This window comes from Miscanthus floridulus, chromosome 15 (genome assembly GCF_019320115.1).
Source record: "Miscanthus floridulus cultivar M001 chromosome 15, ASM1932011v1, whole genome shotgun sequence".
Taxonomy (NCBI): domain Eukaryota; kingdom Viridiplantae; phylum Streptophyta; class Magnoliopsida; order Poales; family Poaceae; genus Miscanthus; species Miscanthus floridulus.
This window is the reverse complement of record NC_089594.1, coordinates 75,722,795-75,735,362: the sequence shown is the minus strand read 5'-3', so window position 1 is coordinate 75,735,362 and position 12,568 is coordinate 75,722,795.

Genomic DNA, 12,568 nt, shown 5'->3' with positions numbered 1-12,568 from the left:
ACTCGTGAAAAAGTTAAAACGAGTCGAGTCGAGCGAGTTGGCGAGCCACGAGTATTTTGTCCAGCCCTACATATGTGTCTCACAAAAATGTACACATAGGTTATTGTGGGGGGGGGGGTACAACCCCGGATACCCACGACAGACCACATGGGCTACGCCCCCAGGGCGCGGCCTAGCCCGTAAGATGAAGCCTTGCGGGGCACGGCGCTGCTCGGCGCGTTCCGCAAGACACCGGAAAGATATCCTGAAGATACTACGAGATCTGTTATGATACGTATGATCCCATGATTCCTATAATCTATTATTACTTTTCAGTTATCTCCTAGATCTAACTGACTTGTAATCCTACCCCTGGACTATATAAGGCGGGCAGGGACCCACTCCAAACACACGTAATATCATACGATAGCCAATACAATCCAACAGACCATAGGAGTAGGGTATTACATCACGCCGACGGCCTGAACCCATCTAACTCTTGTGTCTCTGTTGCCTTCTTGTTCTTGATTACACGTATCTCTGCCGATCAATCTACCTTCGTAGGATACCCCTCGGAGGACTGCCGACGATATTCTGTCGACAACTGACGCGCCAGGTAGGGGTGCGCGTGCTATTTCCATGTCGAACAAGATGGTATGTTTTGCAGGCTCTTCGTCCCTCCCACAGTCCGCCCAGATCTTCACGGTCGGATCGATCTCGTGGATCATCAATGCTAACGGAGTCAGAGAGCTCATCGAGCCGATGCAGGCCAATATTACACTGATCACCCCAACACCTACGACTGTAGATCCGATCTCAAAACCACCTCCGAGGTCACTTTCGCCGACAATTCGCCGCCCACTCCCCCGCTACCCAAGGAGGCAAATCAACAACGATGATCTGATCGCATCCATCGATCAGGTTGGCCAGAAGCTCGCCGATTGCCTCTCCATCGTAGAATCAGCTTTGACCACTCTAGTCCAGCGTCGACCACCCTCTGATTTAGATCTATCGGAGGCGGATCGGGAAACTCCAGGGGTTACGGCCCTACCCTTCGGGATCACCAGCGTCGTCGTCGCCTATCAAGATGCCCTAAGGGGTAAATTCACCGACCAGGTTGGAGATATCTATCCTCTGACCGACCAGCTCCCGTCGGCTATCAACATGCTACACGTCGGCCGATGCCCCGGAGTATCCCTCCAAACCATCCTAGAGGAGAATCCAGACTCCGAGTCCCAGGGCTCTACGGAGACTGTCGCCGAAACCACCGCCGAACAACCTCCCTTCCGTGGAGGCGCAATCTTCAACGTCAGCGTCGACAGCTGTAGCAGAACCGCCTAATCTAATACCTCCTAGGAGTGCTCGTCTTCCATTAGACACTAAGCACTCGAGGGAGAACACTAAATTACTCGGTCTTGTCGGACACACCCTAAGGGAGAACCCGAAAATCCACATTTTTCCATCAGGATCACAAATGAGAGAATAAAGCTTACATCATTCTTAACAATTTCTTACATCACTTTTATTACAACATCAGAGTATAATAGTTATTATTATAACAACGGAATGTAATCATATTATCAAAGTTATGAACAATTTAATGTAACAGCAGAATATAAACATGCGATCAGAATTACAGCGGAAATAATTATCTATTCATGGTATGATGAAGCATTGATAAATAAACTATGACAACAGATTATAAAACTTTTATTTATAAAAACATTTGGTGAGAGTTATAAATAAAAACTATGATCGCAGCGTAAGGAAATCCTCTCTGAGCCCACCAGGAGGAATCCACACACAAGAGTCGGCTCTAGCATCCACTTATCACCTGCAATAGGGGGAATAAAACCCTGAGTACTCAATTGTACTTAGCAAGACTTACCTGATAGGAGGAAAGAAAAGACTCCAAGGATATGCAAGGCTATCTGGCTGGTGGGTTTATTGCATCTGCAAGAGCATTACTAAAAGTGCGTCCTTATATTCGATTTTTATTAATAACCGCATTGGTTCATTAACTAACCATTCTATGTAAGCACCTATGCTACTTTCAAGTAGGTGGTAAGCAATCAGATTTCCTTTTTCCATCTTCCATCTTTCAGTTCTTACTACGGTGCTAGGCCTTCGACAAACCGTACTGGATCGCTTGGCGATTCGTGAATCAATGCCCCCAGCTGGGTATCCCGAAAACACATGCCTCGCTAATACCCAAGGCACAAGTAGGACCAACCCATCACCCTCCTATCCTAGGTGTTCAGGTCCCCATCCAAACTGGGACTCCAAGCCCCCGCCCCTGAGTCCCAGACTCAGTGCGGTGCAAGGACCTCCTAACCCAAAAACCACCAAGACAGTCAGTCCGGAAAGAGTCAGATCCACGACAAGAGAGCAGCAAGTCTTCCAAGCACCCATACCCAAGTATATGCTCGGGATAATAAGTCTGTGACTTGCCTAGAGTCTTATGCAATGACCGGTCCTTAACCGACATAGACAGGGGAAGCAGTGTAACCAAGCTATGCCCCGCGTCCGCGGTGACACAACCTCTTATACCCACCAATACTCAAACCATATCCCTGCTCGGTCACCATTTTCATTTCCACCATTTATATTTTCCAAGCGATAATAATACAGTAATATATTTCCTATATCTCGCGAGTAACAACAATCACTCGACTTCTACCGGAATCATGTAGTATAGCAATCTACACGATCCTGTCATACTAGTAAGACTCATAGGATAAAGATATATATATGCAAGTGGGTTTCATTCAACCCCTTTGCGCCGAGACCCCTGATCTTTCTATAAATTACACGTGATACTCTAGACACTATTCAACCCTATTAACCTGAGTCACGTATTTTGCAATAAGATCCATGCATTAATTTCTATTCGCATTAAGGTCCTTCTTCTACCTTCTCACGAGCAGAGCAGAGGAACGCACGTCGGGCCTCATCGACGGTCGGTCCAGCAGGGAAGGGCGCCACGGTGACGACAGAACGGTCGACTCTCAGCGTGGGTCCCTCCGTGACCCCAAGGCGACCGAGGCACAGTCAGAGGCGGTGCTAGGCATTGGGACCACACACCGTGATGGCCGTAGAGCAGAGGAGCATCGGGGCGAGATCAATTCGGCGGTGGCCACTGGCGGTGTCGGCCACACCTGTACCTGGCCCTAGCCCAGCAACGGTGTCTTGCAACGGCTCGGTACGGCGAGCGTGCAGGATAGGGGCGTGGGTGGCCGAATGCAGCATGGCAGCCCAACGGCGGTGGTCAAGGAGCAGGGAAGGGGAAAATGGCGCTGCAAGCTAGCGCGGGGTTGAGGACGTTGTGGGAGCTCGCCAAGGTGGGTGCTGAAGGACCAGCGTGGCCGAGGAGCTCACGCACGGGAGAGGCAGCGGGGCATAGGCGCGCCTGACCATGGCAGCGGACCGAGGCAGAGGGGGAAGGAGAGGGGATGCCGGTGCTCACGAAGGACGATAGAGGGCGAAACGGCTCAACAGCAGGGCGCTTCGGAGCACAGCACGGAGGTGGAGATGTGTGTGGGCGTCGTGGAGCTGCGGCGTGCGGAGGAGGTGCAAGGGCAGGCGTTGAAGCGGTCGTCGGGCGGCGCGGGACCGTGGGGCAGCAACCGGCAACGGCGGCCAGGTGCAGCGGCAGAGGTGGTGGCCGAGCAGGCGCATGAGAGGGACAACACTTAGGAGCCGTATGCCCAGCACGAACTCGAGGAATGCGGGCACGCTCATGCACGGTTAGCAGCAGGGCTCGGTGCTCACACGCGCTGTGGCCGGATGATGGTGGCCGGAAGGTAGGGGAAAAAGGGAGGGAAAGAGGGATACGTTTGGCATGGCTTAGCCTCATCGTTGGCGAGATGCGACTGTGGAAGGGACAACACAGCACAGGCACCGGCATGGCATGGCCACCTAGGCATCCTCGCCATAGTGGCCGGCACTAGAACGTACAGGGCCGAGTGACGACGGTTGCAGACCTGGCGTGCTGGCACGACAACGCAAGCAGAGGCAGACAACAGACAGAGGCAAGCAAGGAGACTCGTGTAGGTTCGCCACCAATTTCAAGCATGCCAAAGGAAACAAGATGGGATGGCACAATGTGGCCAGTAGCGGCGAGCGCAGGAAGGTGAGAGGACACAACGTGGGTAGGGGCAGAACCACGTGCTCTCATAAAATTTAGATACGACGCAAGCGAGGGAGAGAAGACAGGAGCGCAAGCAAACCGACAGCCGGGATGCAGAGCCACGATGGGAGACGAGACGGTGCATAATTGCAAAGCAAGGAGAGTACACTAAAGCCACGCCAGGAAAAGTAAATGAAGACTGCTAAGCTGCTATGCTATCTCACGTCTATAATGTGTTTCACACCGACCACGTAAATTTATGAAGTGGCCAGACGGGCAGCTGTCGCGGGTACATTACCAACTTATCATAGGGACTAAACGAGTCCATACTTAAACATGTCACTAGACCAAGGCTATGAATATATATATATATCATTCTATTTATTAATGGATTTTTATTTTATTTATAAATGTTGTTTTTTCATGCTTAATCTAATAGAGCAAACCGTTCGCTGTCTATTGGCTAGAATTATCGCTCGACATTCCTAAATATCTTTATGTACTGAGCAATTTAACTTGGTGTTGATTTGAGTCCACAAAACTAAGTCACACCCGATTCCCTCATCACGGCAAGTACGTTTTCAATAAAAAATCTAAGAAACTCGTTTCGAAAATTTTACTTAGGCCTAAATCGTGGTGCTAAACGAGCTCGTAACACCAGAGGTGTTACAACAGCCCCCCGCAGGAAGGGGAAACCGAGGAGGATCGTGCCGCCCGCGTCATCAGGAATGTCAACCGTGCGCAGCGCTGAGCAAACGTAGCTACCCTTGTGCTGGCCGAGGCTGCTCGCAACGATCAGCTCGACTCGCAAGGAAGGCCACGCCAACTCTAACGCTACCTCGATGACGAATTTGTTCGTGTTGACGGCCACGACGTCTACAAGACCCCAAGCACCAACGAGCTCGCCCTGCTCCCGCAAATACCGGAGGTTGCCAAGGTCACCGCCATGCTTAAAGCGGTGCACTGCCAGGTCAATGAGATCCGCCAGGATCAAAGACCTTCCTACTTGATGAGCTTGATTCGCCGATCAGCCGCGCCAAGATCTAATCGCCACCCTAGCCAAAGTCGTTTCACTGACCAGCACTGCGATGATGGACAACCTCTCCTGGGGGGAGCCAGGGGCAACCGCGTCGACCACCCTCGCCAAGATGACTAGGAAGTTGACTAGGACGTCCGAGCACATCTCAACTATCTCTGAGATGCGCGATGACATATCGACGAGTGCTGTTTTTCTCGCCAAGAAGTACGCCGCCGTCAAGAGTACGAGCAAGAGTTTAGTAATCCAGACTCAACCCTCCAGCCACTCAATGCCGGCAATGCCGCAGATCACGACGGCGACGATCCTGAAGGGCCCCGACCATTCACAAGGGCACTCCAAACAGTCTAGTGGCCCTAGGGTTTCAAAATCACCAGGGTCGAGCCCTACGAGGGACAGATGAACCCCACATAGTGGCTACAAGCTTATGCCACTGCTGTGCGCACCGCTGGGGGAGATACTAGTGTCATGGCAAACTATCTTGCCATCATGCTAGGAAGAGCAGGTGCGATGAACTGGTTCACAAGCCTCGCCCTGGCTCCATCGAATCCTGGGAAGAGCTAAAAAAGGTTGTCGACAGAATATCATCGGTAGTCCTCCGAGGGGTATCCCATGAAGGTAGATTGATTGGTAGAGAGGCGTGTAATCAAGAACAAGAAGGCAACAGAGACACAGGAGTTAGACAGGTTCAGGCCATCAGTATGACGTAATACCCTACTCCTGTGGTCTGTTGGTTTGTATTGGCTATCGTATGATATTGCATGAGTTTGGAGGGGGTCCCTGCTCGCCTTATATAGTCCGGGGGTAGGGTTACAAGTCGGTTAGATCTGAGAGATAACCAGAAAGTAATAATAGATTATAGGAATTATGGAATCATACGCATCCTAACAGATCTTGTAGTATCTTTAGGATATCTTCCCGGTGTCTTGTGGGAGACACCGAGCAGCGCCGTGCCCTGCAAGGCTTCGTCTTGTGGGCTGGGCTGCCCCTGGGGGCTTAACCGATGTGGTCTGCCATGGGTATCCAGGGTCGTACCCTCCACAGCTAGTCCCTGAGTGCCTTGTACCTATTGTGCAATGTCGTCTTGAGCTTGTCTGAGTAGGTGCGAACAAAGCCGAGTAGTCAAACTCATGGTCCGACCACCGTGATGAGTTGTCGAGCAGTTGTGAGCAGTTGCCGAATAGCGTGAACCATTGCCGAGCAGCGTGAACTATCGCTGAGCATCGTGAGCTGTCGCCGAGCAGCGCGAACCATCGCTGAGCAGTGTAACCCAAGTGCAGCTTGCCATAAGGGTGTAAGGAGCTCAAGTTCAGAAATGAAAATTTCTTCACAGTAGACCAAGTGTGCCCACTTAGAGTCCGACCATGAGAAAAGAAAATAGTCTTCTTCAGCTTCAAGAGGCGTGGAGTCTTCCAGAATAAAGCAAACACATTCACCGCGAGGTGAAGTGTGCCCACTTAGTCTCCGAGCCTAACAGTAGATGACGTAGTCATGTGGTGCCAGGGTTCAAAGTTGAAGAATAATAGAAGACCAGCCAAGCAGGCAGCTAGTCCCTGGGCGTAGCCCCAAAATGAGAAAAAGCACATTCACTGCAAGGAGAAGTGTGCCCACTTAGTTCCCGAGCCTGATAGTAGGTGACGTGGTCACGTGGTGCCAGGGTCAGAAACAATAGTCAACTAAAGAAAAATCCCAAATGCGGTGAGGAACCGAGACATAATGTTGACGCAGTCCCCGAGCCATGAGAGGGAATCTTGGAGAAAACATAATCGTGGAGAAAATACCAGAGTAATGGCTGTATAGTAGTAATTACTGAGCCATAACGGTTGGTAGAGAAGTCGGTGAATATTCAGTGAGGCATAACAAATTGCGGAGATAAATTGGCGACATGGGCCACGGTTGCGCAAAGGCCCAGGTAATGGCCCACCTTGTTGTTGCAGAGAATTCAGACAAGCGCAAATCATGGGAACGGTTTCCCAAAAACCCTCGAATGCGAAAAGGTGGGGGAGTGCTTTATAACTGCACCGCCGCACCCCGCGCTCCCACCTTTGCCACTTTGCCATTTCATCTTCCTCCTCAGCCCTCACATTTCTAGATTCACATCTACACTTGCTTCTACCGCCAAACCCTAACCAGATCTGAGAGATGGTGCCAAAGAAGGGAGCCACAAAACCAAAGAAGACGAGCCCCAAGAAGGCGAGCGCCGAAATCCGGCATGACGAAGAGTGGGTGCCGTCACGAACGAGAGATGCGGAGCTCAATAGATTGGTGGAGGCGGGCGTTCTTCTTGACCGCGTTACCGTTAGATGGCGGCTGGCCCTCGGTGAGCCCTTCCCAATGCCTCATACTGATGAAGTAGTGGTATTTGAGGATTATTTCTGGCGCGGGTTGGGATTTCCTGTTCATCTATTCCTGAGGGATCTGTTGGAGTTCTGGGTGGTTAGTCTGTGCAATATCTACCCAAATATATTTTGCACATCTTGATCTTCATCCATTTCTGTGAGGCGTATCTTAGAATCCTTCCCCACTTCAACATCTTCTGTCACCTGTTCTGGCTAAAGAAGAGAGGCGGCGGTGGTTCCAAAGTGGTCGGCGGAGTGTACCTTCGGCTACGTGATCGAATGATGGGCGAGTACCTTACTGTGCCGCTAAACACTTTGTTGAAGGGGTGGAACGCCAGGTGTTTCTACATGAAGCAGAACCACCCTGCCGTCCGCTACAACGCTGACCACATCCTAGAGAGCCAGAAGAGCTGGCCGGAGATGCCAAGCAGCGCTGATATGGAGCAAGTGAGGGAGCTCCTTGGCTTAATAAAGGGCGTGAAGACCAACGGTGGATTGGTGGCGGCGAGCTTTATAGTGCGCCGTGTTCATCCCTGCAAGGAGAGGGCTCACGCGGCCTTTGATTTCAAGGGGGAGACTGACGGTACCCAGGAGAGGATGGAGATGCTATCAAGGGATGCAGTGCAAGAGCGGGCTGTAGAGCTGTTCACTCTATTTTCCTCGTTCAACTTGCCAGGGCAAACAAGACCCTTTCACTGCAAAAATCTGCCTCCTCAGGTAAATACCTCAATTGTGTGTTCCTAATGCTTTTTTATCTTCTATCATTGCCGAGCAGTGGACTGATTCACTTATGCGAAGATCCATTCATAGGAAAGAGCGGTGTACTTCTCGGGCATGTCGAGGGGGATTGAGCACAGACGGTAGATGCCTGACCACCAACGCGGCCTGAGGAGGAAACCGTCAGCATCTTGTCGGAGAGTCCATCCCGGGTGTTAGAGAAAATCTGGGGGAAGAGGGCAACGGTAGACGAGCCAACCCAGAAGAAGAGAAAGATGATAGGTGCCGCTCCCCTCAAGCCGGGCGACATATCGCTTGGTGGTGACCAGACCACTCAGATGCGGAGGACCGCGATGTTGGAGTGGTCGGATGATAATGAAGTTCTAGTTGCTCCTCCACCGAGCACGAAGGCGCCTCCACGCAGCACGTGCGTGGAGGAACAATCAAGGGGAGGGGAGGAAGTTCCCCAACAGTGGGCGACGAGAACCCCCGAGCAGTAGGCGAAGGGAGTCCCCGAGCAGTAGGCGAGGGGAGTCCTGGAGCGGTAGGCGGAGGGAGTCCCCGAGCAGCAGGCTAGGGGATCCCCAGAGCGGTGGGTAGAGGAGAGGCCGATGGTGGAGACCACGTGACCTCCACCCCAAGAAGTAGATGTCGACCCCAAGGCCGTGGCTGGGGGCTCAGGTAGGCAGCGTCGATTCAAAAAAATCTTTCGAAAAGCTGCTACGTAAGTACCCTTGTCTTGGAATTATTTGGTTGTCATTTCCTTATCCTTTTTTGGCGATTGACGAGCTGATCTGATGTAGAGCGAGGCGCACGGAGGATCTAGCCCCGCCTGTCCAGACTGACGAGTAATCGAAGGCTGGCCTCGCGGCAGATGAGATGTCGACAGACCCCATCCTGGAGTCCCTGGGTGCTCGGCAGCCTGTGGAGGAGTCAATCGCCACTGCTAGCGGACTTGGCGGCAGCGAACAGTTGGCGTCGACGACGGATGTTTCGGTGACGATGCCTAGGGCAACAGTGGAAACCGCTGGGTCTTTAGCAGCGAATGCAGGAGATGCCGGTGCCGCGCCTAGGTCTAGGGCGGCGAAGCCGATGGTGCCTGAGGAGCAACCAGCGCCTCCCAAGGCATCATAGGGCATGGTCAGCCCGCTGTCCAGCCATGGAGCCCCCTCGGTGGTGTGTCTAGCCACAGCAGAGGAGAACGAGGTGGAAGAGATTGAACGTGAGGAATCTCAACCCTAGGCTGTCCGAATCCTCTATAGACGTGGCGACAAGGTGGTGGTCGTTGAAGAGGAGGACACCACCAGGGAGCTAAAGAGATTGGAGTGATGAGACAAATCAAGGTCTGTACTGCATCTGTAATGTTCATCTTTGATGTTGGAGATTGTTCTTCATGATCTTGGCATTTATGCAGGGGATAACTTGGACTATAGAGCAGTGGCGCCAGCTGATAAAGAGGATGGAGCCCCTCACCGAGGAGAATGAGAATCTCAAAGATGCGATGAACCTTGTGGAGAGAAACATCTAGAGGGCTCAGCATGAGCGAGACCTTGCGGAGACCAACGCGCGAGACCTGGAATACCAGAAGGGTGTCCTGTCCGAGCAGCTGGCGACCATGTCCGAGCAGCTACGCAGCAAGTCTGAGCAACTGTCGAGTGCTTCCAAGTAGCTGGAGCAGAAGTCCGAACAGAAAGCAGGTATGGCGTATCGGTGAATGTGCTTTGTATAGGTGAATAGCCATATTTTTTGTGATGACTGTTGCGCTTGTAGAGCAAGATGTGAAGCTCAGCCACCTGCGCCAAGCCATCGAGCAACTCTAAGAGGAGAAGGCGAAGGAGTCAGGGCGAGCAGACAAACTGGCCGAGGAGCTAAAAGGTGAGTACTTCCTAGTGGAAGTTACTGTTGAAGCAGTTTTCGTGCTTGATGGAACCTTGTAATGCTTGCAGACTACCATCAGAGGGTCAAGGCATAGTTTGACATGCTGGTGCAGGAGGCTAGGACCTAAAGGGACAAGTTCAACACCGTAGTCGCCGGAGTCAAACCGGTGCTCGACTGCGTCAACCTGGAGGCGGCTCGTCAACTCGACAGCAGGCCACTGCGTTCGGACACCATCATCTAGAAGTGCAAGGTGGCATGGGAGAATTTCAAGGGCTTCAACCACGACGCCATTGTTACCACCATTACTCATGCCCTTGCATTTGGTCCCACTATCCAGTCATTGACCTTCAGGCGATAGGGTCCGGATTCACCGAAGGGATGGGTGAGGTGGAGCACCAGCAGCTGGAGGATGAGGTGGAGGGCATGGCGAAGAAGCTAGCCGACGACATCGACCTATTTAGCGAGATGGACGACGATGGCGAGGCTCGGTGATCTGCTCAGAGAATATTATCTGTAACATCTAGAGAGGGTAGTTAGAGCGCGTGAGAGCGCAGAAAACATTTATGTATGTGTATAAATGTTATAAAGTGCATGTTTATGCAGTTTGCTGGTATTTGTGGTGAAGAATCATTATAGTAATAACCCTAATGCAATTATACGTAGTATAAGTAGCGTCTGAGTAGTTAGTTCGTTACTAAACTCTTTGGACTTAGCTAGCCCATAGTCCATTGCATCGAGCACGGAGCCCGTGCACGTGTAGGAGGAACATGCGTCCCCAAGGAACCATAGCCGACCACCCATAACGCAGAGCCCGAAGCCCGTAGCACGTGTAGGGAGAGATCAGAGACTAGATCTTCTCCATAGAGCGCAGAGTGGAATGTGTGCGGCTCGGCGGTTGGAGAAATAACTTGGAGATAAACATAGTATAAGTGGCGTCCGAGCAGTTAGTTCTTTACTGAGCTCTCTGCCTTAGCTAGCCCATAGACCATAACGTCAAACGCGGAGCCCGTGCACATGTAGGAGGAACAGGCGTCACCAAGGAACCGCAGCTGACCACCCATAACGTAGAGCTCGGAGCCCATAGCACGTCTAGGGAGAGATCGGAGACTGGGTCTTCTCCATAGAGCGCAGAGCGAAACGTGTGCTGCTCGGTGGTTGGCGAAACATTTCGGAGATATGGAGAAACGTGGTCGGCGATTTGGAGAAACCTGTTCAGCGAAATACGTTGGAGATTTGGAGAAACGTGGTCGGCGATTTGGAGAAACCTGTTCGGCGAAATACGTTGGAGATTTGGAGAAACATGGAGGAGTAGTTATGGCGATCTCGTACTAGAGTTCGTTAAGGAGTAGCTTAGAGCTCGGTGACCGTAAGTGGAGATTAAATCGTAATGGAGAAAAATGGAGACATATTATGGAGACCAAAACTTTATTCATCATGAAGTGGAGAGTACATATCTGGAGCGTTTCAAGGATAGAAACGTATAAGGTGCTTGATGTGCCATGAGTTGGGGACATCAATTTCATCTAAGTCACATAGGCGATAAGACCCTGGTCGGGTAACCTCTTTGACGACGTAAGGCCCTTCCCATGGGGAGGAGAGCTTGTGCAATTCGTCGGATTTTTTTGTTTTCTATAGAGAACGAGGTCGCCAATAGCAAATTAACAACATTTGATGTTGCGGTTGTAGTACCTCTGTAAACCTTCTAGATATTTGGCTGTGCAGACATAGGTGATCAGGCGTTCCTCCTTGGCCCTATCGACGTCCTCTGTCCGAACAGCTACGGCTTGCTCTTCATCATAATTTTCCACCCTAGGTGCTCGGAAGGCAATATCCGCTGGTAGTACGGCTTCTGAGCCGTAGACCAAGAAATATGGAGACACACCGGTGCTATGACTAGCTTGACTGTGCAGTCCCTAGACCACAGCTGGTAACTCTTTGAGCCATCTGCCCGGATGTTTTTCTTGTTTCTGATATAGCCTCTTTTTGAGGGCATCAAGGATCATGCCATTCGTCCATTCGACCTGGCCGTTGGCTCTAGGATGGGCAACAGAGACATATTTGACGAAGATGCATCGGTCTTCACAGAAGTTCCAAAAATGATGTCTAGTAAATGTAGTTCTGAGGTCGGTGATAATGTTGTTTGGGAGACCAAATCTATGGATGATATCTTCGAACAGCTCGACTACTTTCTTTGCAGTAACCGAGATGAGTGGTTTATACTCAATCCACTTGGAGAACTTGTCGATGGCGATGTATACGTACCGAAAACCACCTGGCACTGGATTGAAAGGTCCGATCATATCCAGTCCCCAACATGCGAAGGGCCAGGAAGCTGGGATGGTTTGTAGTTCTTGAGCCGGCACGTGTATTTGCTTGGCGAAAAATTGGCATCCTTCACAACGTCGGACGAGGTCTTCTGCATCGGAGATGGCCGTAGGCCAGTAAAAACTAGCTCAGAAAGCCTTGCTGCCTAGGTTTCTCGAGGCCGCA